The sequence below is a fragment of the Temnothorax nylanderi genome, unplaced genomic scaffold (assembly GCF_030848795.1).
Source record: "Temnothorax nylanderi isolate EJ_2023f unplaced genomic scaffold, tnyl_v1.0 TNYL_tig1070_pilon, whole genome shotgun sequence".
In the NCBI taxonomy this organism is placed as follows: domain Eukaryota; kingdom Metazoa; phylum Arthropoda; class Insecta; order Hymenoptera; family Formicidae; genus Temnothorax; species Temnothorax nylanderi.
The window spans coordinates 1-15,053 of record NW_027250132.1 but is presented as its reverse complement, the minus strand read 5'-3'; positions in this window follow the sequence as shown (position 1 = coordinate 15,053).

The window sequence follows — 15,053 nt, the reverse complement described above, 5'->3', positions numbered from 1 at the left end:
TATCATGTGTCACCGACACGGTCGCCACTCGATTTTATCGACCGAAATCGAGAAACGTTTGTTAATCGCGCTTAGGTTCCACTAGCCTCCTACCCTTTGCTGATTCCCCTTGTATGCTGTTTCTGGCCTTCTTTGCTGCCCCTGGGTCTCGGACTGCTGCCGCTGAACCATGAGCCTCCTCTGGATCGTCGCTGGACCGCTTCTCAGTCTCCCCGAACGAGTTTGGAGGGACCATCAGGCACAAGGACGGGACAGTTGGGTATGGTAAGTGGTTCTACCGCACCCGATTGAAATTACCAACTTCTTTCAAGTTAAATTCAGTCTTTAATTCCACCGTTCTAATTTCAGGATGTCGTTACAAATGTTCGACTCTTTATCTTACAGGATCTACGCGACTGTCGCGGGAGGGTTTTCCGACGAGCGAATTTAGACTAAGTCTTTTCCGCGGCGCTTTACCCTGATTAATCTACGGATTGAGAGACCTGAACTCCTCGTTGGCCGGAAAACGAATCCCCCAGCCATGTTCCGTGGTTTACCTTCTCGTCTCGGGGTTCGCCCCCACTCTCTCCTGGTTACGCCTCTCATCACCAATCACCTTTGGCTACGCGCTACCCCGATGCTTCCGCATTCCACATCTGTTGGCCATACGTTCGCGCGCAAACAAGATCGTAAATCACTCATACTCTGACGGGTTTACTTTCCTCCCCCACATTCCGATATTGAATACAACTTGACAACAACTTTCTAAATCCTTGTTTTGTTGCTACGCAGTACTTCGCTTCCTCATTATTATCTTAACATTATACTATTCATTACCCATACTTTTGATGGAAGCGAGGTCCTGCGTTTACACTGGTCTTTCCGCGGTTTTATTCTCGAATGCCAGATTCGCTGACATGCTTCGTCTGTCTGGGTCGTTCGCGTCCTTTCCCCGTTGTCGGTTCCCTACTCGCCGGGACCGTGGTCGGCTCGGTGATGTACCTATGCATTGGTTTGCACTGGTCCTTATCGGGATGCGTCCCTCGCGTGACTATCCCACTTTAGATTGACTTACACCGCGATCGGCCCGGTGGTTCGGCCGGACGGTTGACCATGATTCCCGTGGTTCGCGCATTTCATGAACCGGTTTTGATATCGCAAGATCAATGCCCTACGTACTCGGTACGTATGCTGTACGGTATTTTCGCACCCTCATCCGACTGACACTAAATTGATTTCGCAGATGGCCTATGCCATGGTGTGTGGTCCGACCCTTGGGTCATTTGAGCACCACTGCTATCAACGCTACCTGTCATTATGTTTGCAGGCGCGTTTGCCTATACCTGCCTCTGCCCGACATACGTTTCGCACGCTTACCCTATATCCCCAGTGACCATCTCGGGTCACCACTACCGTGGTTCCGGGTTCTCCCGATCCGCGCTTCCGGTTTGGTGGCCGTTGCCCTACTTTTATCATCCGACCATGTTGGTCGTATGGGTCGCGTGTCCTGCACTGTCTTTCAACCATTGATTTCTTGATTCTAATTGTATTCTTGGTCCCTTAGCTGGACCCAAAACGCAAAATGAAATCAAGCAAACAAAACAAAAAACCCAAACAACAAAAAAAAACGTTTAACCTTTCGATCACCAAAATAAAAGAAAATTTCTTGCCCTGAAAAACTTGGGCTTATCTCTTCCCATGACCCATAACACAATTATATCACTTTTTAATCGGAAACTAATGATCGCATATCTCGCAAACTTATCTCTAAACCTTACTAGCTACGCGCGATTAATACCTAACGAATACGTGTCTACGCGCCCGCGATTGTCATTGTTACACCTTGTGGGTGTTCGTCGGTTATCCTTCTAACCTTCTGACGTCACTTATCGCAGCCAACACGTAACGTGGCTGCGGCGGTACCCTCGGCTTGTCCCTCCGGTCATCGGCTGAGTCGTGTGCCGCCTGGTCGTCGTTCGCGGTTACCGCCAACGACTTTCGCTTTGCCGGGGTGGGTGGCAACGCAGCCGTCGGCTTCAATATCACCCATTTTGTAGTGTTAAACAAGGATCTGTAAAAAATTATTTTTTATTTTTTAATTATTCACGAAATTAGCAATAACAACAAATTGAATTTTTATTGAATTAGCAAATTAGTAATTAGTTACAAAAAATTACTATTTACATAAAAATTAATAATATTTAAGTAAAAGTATTATACACTTCTCACAAAAATTAAAGGAACAATAAATTTATCTTTAAAAATAGGCAAAATTCAAGCAGCTGTAACTTTGTTAAAAATAAACAAAATTTAAATTTAAAGCTTAAAACCTCTACTTTCGAAAGGTTACTATTATTTTTTAGTTTCTGTGAGTTTGGTAACTTTTGCATATAGAAAACTGCAAGCTGTACAAAATAGAAAATTTTTCTTTCACTTTGTGGGCCTGTCATGTGCACAAAAAGAAATCTGCGAAAATTTTTAACTTCCTAATGCAAAAGCTTGAAGTTTTCCTTGCAAAATCTTGTTTAAAAAATGTTTCTACGTTTCTGCGTTGTTCTGTACAACTGTTTTCTGGGTCAAAATGAAAATTAGAAAAATCGCTAATGTTTACATTATATTCATCAATTTGTATCATATCTACATGTTATTTAAAAAAATTTGTCAATTATACCGTTTAATAGAGCAAAATTTCAGCTTTAAGAATCTGTTTTTTCAATTGCGATACGATGATTTCTAAGGGAGTTATGACCAATCAAAGTCAAAATGCTCATTTCTTATTCAATCCGCAATAAATTAGTATCAATAAATCGTAGAAACATTTTTAAAAAAAGATTTTGCAAGGAAAACTTCAAGCTTTTACGTTAGAAAGTTGAAAATTTTTACAGATTTTTTTTGTGAACGTGACAGGCTCACAAAGTGAGAGGAAAATTTTCTATTTTGTCCAGTTTGTAGTTTTCTATATGTAAAAATTACCAAACTCACAGAAACTAAAAAATAATAGTAACCTTTTGAAAGTAGAAATTTCAAGCTTTAAAATCCCTTTTTAAAATTTAAATTTCGTTCATTTTTGACAAAGTTACAGCTGCTTGAATTTTGCCTATTTTTAAAGATAAATTTAGTGTTCCTTTATATGATAAATGTATAGAAGTAAAATATTGAAAATAAAATGCAATTATTATATAATTGTATGCGATAAGTATATAAAGAAATAAAAGTTAAAAAGAAACTATTCTTTATATAATTTTAAAGAGAAAAAGGAGTTTGAGGAGGTTGAGGAATATATTGCACTGATTATTTTTTTATTCTATTTTTATTAGTATAGATTAACAATTGTGAAAAAATTGATATATGGGACCACCCCCGTAGCCACCCCCGTAGCCACCCCCGTAGCCACCCCTATAGCCACCCCTGTGGCCACCCCTGTAGCCACGTCCTTGTCCTCTTCTCCAGCCTCTTCCTCCTCTTCTCCCTCTTTCCCCTCTCCAGCCACCACCTCTCTGCAGGCCTCTTCTGCCCCTTGCCCGCTGCATTCTTGAACAATGAAAACTACACGAAAATGCAACAATCAAAGCAATAAATTAATTACTTAAATAGCAGATTAAAAAAAAAAAGGATGTAAAAATTGCCATTTTGTGTCCTTAACAGAAATCTGTAAAATACGCTTTGCTACAGGTGAGGTTGAAAAAGTAGGAAATAATAATCTTTTCACCAGGAAACTGCGGGAATTATTTTAGAAGCGATAATAAATGTCTGTAAAATGTGTGTCAAAATAGCATTTTTTCTAAAATATTTCCCATAATTTCCTGGTGAAAAATTATTATTTCCTTCTTCTTTCAAGCTGGATTAAGGACACAAAATGGTGACTTTTACATCCCCATTTTTGAGTAATTGTAATGTGACAAATGTAACTTACATCTGGTTTCCCGAGTCGAAATTTTGATCCTACTTTCAACCTCAGTATTCAGTTTAACGTCTACTTTGGTACTCTGAAGCCTCCGAGTTGAAATTTTGGTCCTACTTTCGACCTCAGATTCAACTTAACGTCTACTTTAGTACTCTGAAGCCTATAACAACCTCTATTGATTCTATTTAACCTACAGCTACTACTTAAAACCTATAAATTTTATTTTGATGGATTTGTACTCATCCTACTGTGATACTTCTAAATTCTTCTTAATCTTTTGTAATATAAATTAAATATAGTTAATCAAAACTCTCTTCTTTTGAAAATTACTAGACATCACAAACGCGCGCTTCGCGCGCGCTATTTAGCTTTAACATTACACACAATACACACAGGTTTGTGAACCTGGAACCCCACTTAAAAAAAAATGATTTTTGAATACAGAAAATAATAGTATTTTGTTTGTAGTTGATTGTAGTGAATTTACTTTTGTTTGTAGTTGTACCGTTTGAGTAATAGTTGCGTTTGAACAATTCGCCAACTGTTAACTTTGTTAATTATGAAGATTTCTTAATTCCGTTTTTTCTATATGATTCAGAATCGTTTGTAGTTGTTTGTAGTGATTTTACTTTTGTTTGTAGTTGTATCGTTTAAAAGTTACGATTGTTTAAACAATTTTCCAAGAGTTAACTTTGTTAATAATTAAGATTTTTTAATTTCGTTTCTTTCCATATAATTCAAAATCGTTTGTAGTTGTTTGTAGTGATTTTACTTTCGTTTGTAGTTGTATCGTTTAAAAATTACGATTGTTTAAACAATTTGCCAAGAGTGAACTTTGTTAATAATCAAGATTTTTTAATTTCGTTTTTTTCCATGTAATTCAAAATCGTTTGTAGTTGTTTGTAGTAATTTTACTTTTGTTTATAATTGTACCGTTTGAGCTATAGTTGTGTTTAAACAATTCGCCAACAGTAAACTTTGTTAATTTAACAATAATTCTTAATTTCGTTTTTTTCCATATGATTCAGAATCGTTTGTAGTTGTTTGTAGTGATTTTGCTTTTGTTTGTAGTTGTATCGTTTAAAAGTTACGATTGTTTAAACAATTTGCCAAGAGTGAACTTTGTTAATAATCAAGATTTTTTTATTTCGTTTTTTTCCATATAATTCAGAATTGTTTGTAGTTATTTGTAGTGATTTCATTTCGTTTTTGTTGTATCATTTAAAATTTACGATTGTTTAAACAATTCGCTAAGTGTATGCTTTGTTAATTATCAAGATTTTAGACAACAAAAAACGAAAACAAAATCACTACAAATAACTGCAAGCAATTCTGAATCATATAGAAAAAAACAAAATTAAAAAATCTTGATTATTAACCAAGTTTACTCTTTTGATGAATTGTACAAACGCAGCTATTACTCAAATGGTACAACTACAAACGATTTTTTTCTATATGATTCAGAAACTATGTGTGTGGGTATACATATACATACATGCATAATATATCTAACAATAAGTTTACCAATATATCTTAATCTTTAATATGTATATATATATATATATATATATATTATTTATTTTTATCATCTATATATCAAAATACATTGTTTATATATTATCACAATACATATCTATCTATATTATTATAATATATTATCACAATATATTATTATCAAAATTATTATCAGAAAATCATCACATCTTTAAATAAACATATTTAAATTTAAACAATTTAATATCTAAATAGAAAAATCTGAAGTGGTTAAACTTCAACATAAAACATCATTGGTTTTAATTTCATTTGACTGCATCAAATTCAATAATCGTTGACGAGAACTATAGCAACTGTAAGGATTATCTTCTTCACCATCTTGTTCAGAAAAAGCCACACACAAAATATCAATAAGCAATTGTCTAAACTCCTTAACAGATGTTTCATTGGTGAGTATGGCAACGCATCGTACAAAAAAATGTTTTAAGCTCATATTTGTTTTAAAACAAGGCCAGCGAGTTACGAGCTTTATTAAATGCGCTATATCAATTCGCAGCATACACATTTTTTCAGATGATGGTATCTTTGAAGCAGTTGTAAGTTGTTGAAAACAATCGTCAATAAACTTTGTCAATCTTCTTTCATTAAAGGCAAGGCTTCCTGCATTTAATAAAGCCAGTGAAAAATCGCTTACAAATTGCTTTGGAGGATGACCACCAGTTCTCAGAAATTCTCGCATCCAATGTGCTAACCAATTCGCGTCATGTCGAGAAGAAATCATTTGATATACTGGAAGTGTTTTCCCCAAAAAGTCAGCTATGGCTTGATATAGATAAGTTACTTGTCCATATTCTAAAGGTCTACAAATAGATCCAGTAGCATCGAAACTTACACTACCGACCGAGTCTTTTTTTAAAAATGTATTATTTAATGTAATTTGTTCGGGAAGCCAATACATAATATAAAAATTGTTCTCACTAAAATCACGGATACTTTCACTAAATTCTGTACTTGTATATTTTAAATCTCGAAATGTTTGTATCGCATTGACAGCAGGCTTCACATTTAAATCTTTATCTTTTTCTTGTTGTGTAGCTTTTCGTAAGACATCTTCGGAATATAAAAATGCTGGTTCCACGCCACCAAATTTCATTTCGCGATCTGCAATTTCACGGCGCCACATGTACGTCGACTTTGCTGCTACTTCCGTTGCAATAACCCGTCTATTAGTTCCTCGTAATTGTCTTCTTCTTTTGTGGACAATATCCCTTGTATCCCAAGCCGATACGATAATATTTATTCCGTCGTCTGTTGGTGGAGTTTCACTGTATAAATGAATTTCGGTCCTGCATTCACGACAAAATCCTTTTATAGTTAAATATACTTCGCCATTTCCACAATTAATTTTCGACTTGAATGCGAATGGGCATGGAAGTTCAAATAGATTCCAAATCTTGTAATAAATTTGGTCCGACCAGCCAGGTTCCAAGACATCATAAGTTCGAGAATTGTACTTCTTAGGATGAACCCCAAGTGAGTTCCATTCTTTTTTAGTTAGATGGAATGAACACCTTATTGGTCGTAAATCATGTTTTGGCTTGGACATCGACCAATTATCATTTTTAGACGTTAAAACTTTTTTTTCTTCTTTTTTAATAAATTTGCTTCTGTTAAGTTATGAAGCCGACAGAAAACGCCATTTCGATTTTGTTTCAGATATTGATATAAATAATCTTTGCTCATGGATAAATTGTTTACAGCCAGATCCCAGACCGGATCATTCCACTCAACCATATCACCATCTTCTTGACGAAAATTTAGACCTTCTAAAGCTTGATAAATTTCATCAGGCGTTTCTCTGGGCTTGCGAGGCATTTTCAGTTATTATATTTAAGAATTGTTCGACACTTGAAGAAGATGCTGAAATACAGAAAAAAATCATAAAAATTGAAATAATTTGTCCATAACCAATATGTAAAAACATAATAAGTTAAAATCGAATAAAGCCACTTGAAATAGTATATTGTACAACGAGGGGGAAAAGTCGTCGATTCGGAATGAGTGTGAAATTGGTCGCACAAGCGGATTTGGAAAATCTTTATAATTAACAAAGTTCACTCTTGGTGAATTGTTTAAACAATCGTAACTTTTAAACGATACAACTACAAACGAAAATAAAATCACTGCAAACAATTACAAATAATTTAGAATCACATAGAAAAAAACGGATTTGAGAAATCTTAATAATTAACAAAGTAAACTCTTGTCAAATTGTTTAAATAATCACAACTTTTAAACGGTACAACTGCAAGCGAAAGCAAAATCACTACAAACAACTACAAACGATTCTGAATCATATAGAAAAAAACGAAATTAAGAAATATTGGTAAATTAACAAAGTTCACTCTTGGAAAATTGTTTAAATACAACTATAGCTCAAACGATTTGATTATAAACAAAAGTAAAATTACTAAAAACAACTACAAACGATTCTGAAGCACATAGAAAAAAAACAGATTTGGGAAATCTTGATAATTAATAAAGTAAACTCTTGGCGAATTGTTTAAACAATCGTAACTTTTGAACGATACAACTACAAACGAAAGTAAAATCACTACAAATAACTACAAACGATTCTGAATCATACGGAAAAAAATAAAATTAAGAAATACTGCGATAATTAACGAAGTTCACTCTTGGCGAATAGTTCAAACGCAACTATTACTCAAACGGCAGAATTACAAACAAAAACAAAATCACTACAAACAACTACAAACGATTTTAAGTAACATAGAAAAAGTGGATTTGAAAAAAAAACTTGATAATTAATAAAGTTTATTATTAATATTGTTTAAACAATCATAATTTTTAAATGATACAATTATAAACAAAAGCAAAATTACTACAAATAACTACAAATCATTGCAAATCATATAAAAAAAAACATTTGAGAAAAAAGGACCGGTATAAATGAGGCCAAACTTTGCACACACATCCTGATGGGACCTAAATTAATTTTTAAAAATCCTTTTTCAGATCCTAAGAAATAGGAAAATAACAGTCATTTATCCGAGAAATGGTGGGAGTTGTAAATAATAGCGTATTAAAAAGTATTAGAATTTATTATTGGTTTATATATAGAAACCAACTATCTGCTCTATACAAATTATAAAAAAAATTTTTTTTTTTTAAGTGGAATATGAACCAATACTGTTTTATTTATGACATTTATGAGTAGCTAACGTATTCTGGAATAGCCCTTAGTCTAGCCACGCATAAAAGGAACTCACGATATGTGACGTATTACTTCCATGGTAACATGTGTGAACACTGGTTACTTGCTTCTAATAATTAACTGTTATCGATTTTTTTATTGTGATTATTAATTTATTAATTGTTTTAAAAAAATTAAATAAATATTAAATCTTAAATCAATAAAGAAATTAGAAACTGGAAAAAAAGTTTTAAAATAAAAAAAATTCTTTTAAAGCGGACAGTTGGTTTCTGTAAACCAATATTAAAATCTAATATCGCAATGCACCATTTTCGCAACTTTTCCACCATTTCGGATAAATGTTAATTATGTTCGTATAATCAACAATCGTGTGCCAGTAAGAGACATTAAGGCTGCTGAATACTCATGTCTGTTTTATGACGTCAAAAACGATAAACGTCGTTCATAAAAAATTCTTGCAAAATAAATTGAAAGATAAGAATACATCCGCAAAACAACGCTTGCAATAAATTCAGTAAAATTGTAAAATGCTTTGAATGCTTTTTCTTTCTCATAACAAACAATAAATAGCTGTAAAAGTGACATAATAGAAAACATAAAGAAAGTCAAATGAAAAGGTGAGTAATGTGACGCATTAATTTTATGGATATTTGTTATTATACGGAAAAGAAAATGTTTGAAGCATTTTACAAATTTGCTGAATTGACTACAAGCCTCATTTTGAGAATATATTTTGTCTTTAAATATATTTCACAAGAATTTTTGGCAAGCCATTAAACTTCTAATGCCATCAAACACGATAGACGAATATAAATACTCATGAGTATACTTTTGCAAAAATATATTTTTTTAATTTTTTCCGATTTTTGTCTTGAAATCAACACACGCGCTATGTGTTTTCGTGCATACTTTAATTGTGTAAAAACAAATTTAAGTTCTGTGCAGTCTACGCAAAACTAGACCCTTCCCTGCAATTGTCGGTAATTTGGCTTTAGGATCACCTTAAGACGATCTTGAAGACTATGGCCGGTATTTATAGTTATTTAAGACCGTCTTAAGTTCAATCTTAAGATGTCATGAACCAATCACAGAGCCGTACTTAAGACGATCTTGAAGACTATGGCCGGTATTCATAGTCTTCAAGATCGTCTTAAGTAATGTCTTAAGACGCTAATCCGGCTCTGTGATTGGTTCATGACATCTTAAGATTGAACTTAAGACGGTCTTAAATAACTATGTTATTTAAGACCTAAAGAAAGGCCGGTATAATTGAATTTGAAATTTAAGGCTATCTTAAATGCTGTCTTAAGATATCATCAATCAATCACAGAGCGATATTGGGAGCTTTCCAGCAAGCGACACAAGTCGACACAAACGTCATTCTATCTTTCTTTTTTGGCAATGAGTAACAAAGACAAAACGACACTTGTGTCGATTTGTGTCGCTTGCTGGAAAGCTCCCATTAGTATTTTAAGACGTTATTTGAGACGGTCTTGAAATAAGAATCAATTTTTTTCGTTCAACTACAAGTTTATTTGTTAGCACAATACTTTTATTAACTCAAATGCATTAGGTTTCTTACTGGAAATACAGTATTTCTTTCGTTTAACAATATATTTAATTGCGCGTATTTAAGCATTCTAGTTTCTTATTGCATATAAATTATTTCTGACATTCAACAAAATATTTCTTTGCAAGCATTTTTATTCATTTAAGAATATTATATTTCTTGTTGCAAGTATAGTATTCCTTTCGTTCAACAAAATATTTATTTGAAAATTGTTTTATTCTTTAAGTTTCTTATTACAAATAAATGATTTTCTTTGTTCAATACAATATTTATTTCACGTCATTTTACTTCTTTAAGAAATTCGGTTTTTTTATTACAAAGAAATGATTTACTTTAGTTTAATAATGATACTATTCATGTCATTATATCATTACTTAAAGGAACAAATCAGAGATATATGAAATGATTTTCTTAAAACAATAAAATATTTATTTACAAGCATACATTATTTAATGCTGTGAAAAAAATATTTATTTGTTTCGAAGAAATCTGTTTCAAGAAAATGCATTTACGTGTTTGAAAGAAATTTTTTTTCTTAGTGTATTTCTTAGGATTTAAAGAATTTTTATAGATTAGATTTTATAGATTTAGGTTCCAGGTTTAAGTTGCGATGCAAAATTTGACATTGTTTATTAGTCTTTTTTGATAATTAACAAAGTTTACTCTTGGCGAATTGTTTTAACACAATTATTACTCAAACCGTACAATTCTAAACAAAAGTAAAATTACTACAAACAACTGCAAACGATTCTGAAGCACATAGAAAAAAAACAGATTTGGGAAATATTGATAATTAACAAAGTTTACTCTAGGCGAATTGTTTAAACACAACCATTACTCAAACGGTACAATTTTAAACAAAAGTAAAATTACTACAAACAACTACAAACAATTTTGAATTATATGGAAAAAACGAAATTAAAAAATCTTGATTATTAACAAAGTTCACTCTTGGTAAATTGTTTAAACAATCGTAACTTTTAAACGATACAACTACAAACGAAAGCAAAATCACTACAAACAACTACAAACGATTCTGAATGATATGGAAAAAAACGAAATTAAGAAATATTGGTAAATTAACAAAGTTCACTCTTGGCAAATTGTTTAAACAATCGTAACTTTTAAACGATACAACTACAAACGAAAGTAAAATCACTACAAACAACTACAAACGATTCTGAATCATGTGAAAAAAAACAAAATTAAAAAATCTTGATTATTAACAAAGTTCACTCTTGGCAAATTGTTTAAACAATCGTAACTTTTAAACGATACAACTACAAACGAAAGTAAAATCACTACAAACAACTACAAACGATTCTGAATCATATAGAAAAAACGGAATTAAGAAATCTTCATAATTAACAAAGTCAACAGTTGGCGAATTGTTCAAACGCAACTATTACTCAAACGGTACAACTACAAACAAAAGTAAATTCACTACAATCAACTACAAACAAAATACTATTATTTTCTGTATTCAAAAATCATTTTTTTTAAAGTGGGGTTCCAGGTTCACAAACCTAATACACACAACTGTCAAAATATGCTATGACAGCCGCTCACGAAGTTAGCGCAGCGAGAAAACCAATCAGCATCGCGGAAAAGAGCCAACAAAGCAATTCGAGACTTTCGAGAAGACTTCGAGAGATGCGAGTATCGATTTAACCTTTTTAGCCTTTTTGCCTTTTTTTAGAAAGGATTTTTGAATTTTTTTACAATAAAATAAAATAAACATAGAAATTTAAATATATTAAAATATGTAATATTTATAAGGAAGACAAGCAAAACGTATTAGTTTTTATAAAACAGAAATATTTTATTATATAAAATTATATATTGAAGACATAATTATTATTACAATTTAAGAATTGCAGGGAGAATTTCTGATCGTTAAGTTAGCATCATTGTCTGCTAAATGAAGCAATTGATGTATATTAATTGAACAAAAATTTAAACCATATAATATTTCAAACTCTCTAACGAATTTCTTTAAAAAAGTTTCAGGTACATTTATCATTAACGAAGTAATTTTTTCACTATTGAGTATAGTTATTGCTGTTACTAAGAGAAGATAATGTTCAAAATAGTCTTGTCGCATTACACCTTTAAGTACAGGAATAGAATAAAAAAAATACCACATTTTAAATTCTGATGCTTTCCAATGAAGTAACTCATCAATGGAACGTATTTTGCGGTGAACAAAGTGTGGCGGTTTTATTGACGTTAATTTATTATTTATAATATCTTTAACTGCATAAAGTGAAAAAGGTTGTGCACTATATTTTGAATCAAACATTAAATTTAATAGTTTCTTGATAACACCACCATCAACCGCATGCATTCTATCAATACCTATTCCTTCAATATAATTAGGCATCAATATTGAAAGAACTGTCGGACCTTTATGCCCATTATAGGATTATTTGGTGTGGCTTCATTAGCCCAGTTAACACATTCTTCTAATGATCTTGTTATGATATTATTTATATAGGGATATACATGAATTGATCCTCTCGGACAAAGCGCTAGATTTTCTCCTTTTGTACAGCAAGTAGGGCAACCATAATCACCATTAAATTGTATAAAATTCATAAATTAATTTTTTGCCACAAGATCAGCTATACCAAATAAAAGAATTCCTCTCATGAGAATTGGATTATCTTCTCCTTGTACGAAAAATTGTACACCTTTACCTATTTGTTGAAGTTGTTCGTATGATTTATATAAAAATAAATTAGCACACCCAAAAAAAAATATTCTACTGATAAGTGGGGAATTCCTCTTAGCACTTCCTCTAAGCAAAAAATCTTACATGAAGAATATTTTTCTTTAAGTAATACGTATTACTTTATAAAAGAGTGGATGCGTAAGCTATAATCAAGAGTAAATTCCTCTATAGCAAATTCTACTATAATAATCCGAATAGCCTCTTAAAATAAGAGGATATCCCGTGTAGAAAGTTAGGGATGGCCTTACATAACATAAGGCCCCGATCATTAGTTATTAGGGATGCCATAAGAAAGATTTCTTTATTTTAACCTGATGAGGTACCGATCATTATTTATTAGGGATGCCATAAGAAAGGTTTTCTTATTTTTGTCTAATGAGGCCCTTGTAAGGATTTGATAAGGATGTTTTAACCCGTAGTGGTCACACTGGGTCCAGTGGACCCCAGGCTAACTTTTTCTTAAAAGTATAATATTTTGAGAGTAAAACGCAGGAAGTTTTTTTGCTCTATCTCAAAAATTGAAATTTTTGTGAAAAAAGTCAAATTTCTCGAAAAAATTTTTTCTCGCGTTTTTTCAACATAAAAAATTTAAAAAAGGAGAAATAAATTATTGGATTATAAAGAGGAAGTCTTAAACTAAATTCCAGTTCAAGGTTTGAGTCGATACATCAAAAAGAACGCAAATGGCAACTGTGTGGGGTCCATTGGACCCCAGTGTGACCACTATGTTATTTTTAGGAGGTGTGACCACTACGGGTTAACTTTATAAATATACTTTTTTCATAAATATATTTACGAACACAAAATTTCGTAATGAGCCGGCACTGGTTTCTGATATTCACCCGACATTAAGAAATATTATATCATATATCCAATTCAAAATTTTATTACTCTTTTTAAACTGAATTTGTTTCTTAAGATGATTTTTGAAAAATTATATATTTGCGCTGGTTATGACATATGTAGACTATATATAACACTTACATCAAATTAAGAAGTAGTCTACCACGTAAGGCAGTTGGCTCACGATCCAGAGGTCCCGAGGTCCCGAGTTCGAATCCCACCAAGGTAAGTGTTTTTTTCAAATACGAGAAAATATTTATAATCATAGACTGCATCTTAAGAAACAAATTTAGTTAAAAAATAGTAATAAAATTTCGAAATAAATAAATAAATAATTTTTGTTGTCGTGAAATGGACCTGATCATCCAGAGGACCTGGAGGCTTTTACGAGGCTTTACTGAAGTCCTCTTTAGAACCTACAAGCGGCATTTTGTGCGTTTTCTGCTATCTTAGAGACGCTAAGTAGGACTAAAGTTTCCGTGTAAATTAAACCTACATTGATCCTCTAGCATCTACAGATGTTAGAAAATTCAGGTCGAAAATAGGTCTAAAATTTCGACTCGGGTTCTTTCTTCCAAATGCTGTTCTCCTCTTTGTTTTCTTGTTTTTTTCATTTTCTTTATTTGCTTCTGCTTGTTCCTCATCTATCTCATCCTTATTTTCATCTTTATCCAACAGTATGCTCATTTCTTCGTTTGTTCGTTTTTCTCTTTCTTTTTCTCTTTCCTCGAGTCTCCTTATACGCTCTCGTTCCTCTTTTTCTTTCCTAAATCATTTATATTTATTACTGAAGTAAATCAATAATAGACAAAATTACATAAATTGTGTTGCCACAACTATATAGATTGATTCAGGACCTGTGCAACAAATTCTGAGGAACGATAGATCTCGCAGAAAGGATGTCTGTTAAGTTAGCACTCCTCCCACAAAAAACCGGAATAACACATATGCAGAAATTAAGTGCTCTTTATGTGCTAATTATGTGTTCTATTAACGATTTTTGTGCTTGAGCAGTTTCATGGGAAATCGCTTACATCAAGCCAGCACCCCCACTCATTAAAATTACATATAAAATAAAAAACTCAATATGCTAGAATTATGTGCTTTCACATGCCTCGAATAAAATTAGTCTATCTGTAATAGTTTAAAAGATATACATACAAAAAAAGATCTATATACTACTGATATAAGAGTAAAGTATCAGTTAAAATACAGAAAGTGAAATAATTCTTGTCTTAAAATGTTTCTTGATTAATGTGTTTTCGAAATATACACAATGAGATTTCCATGCAAA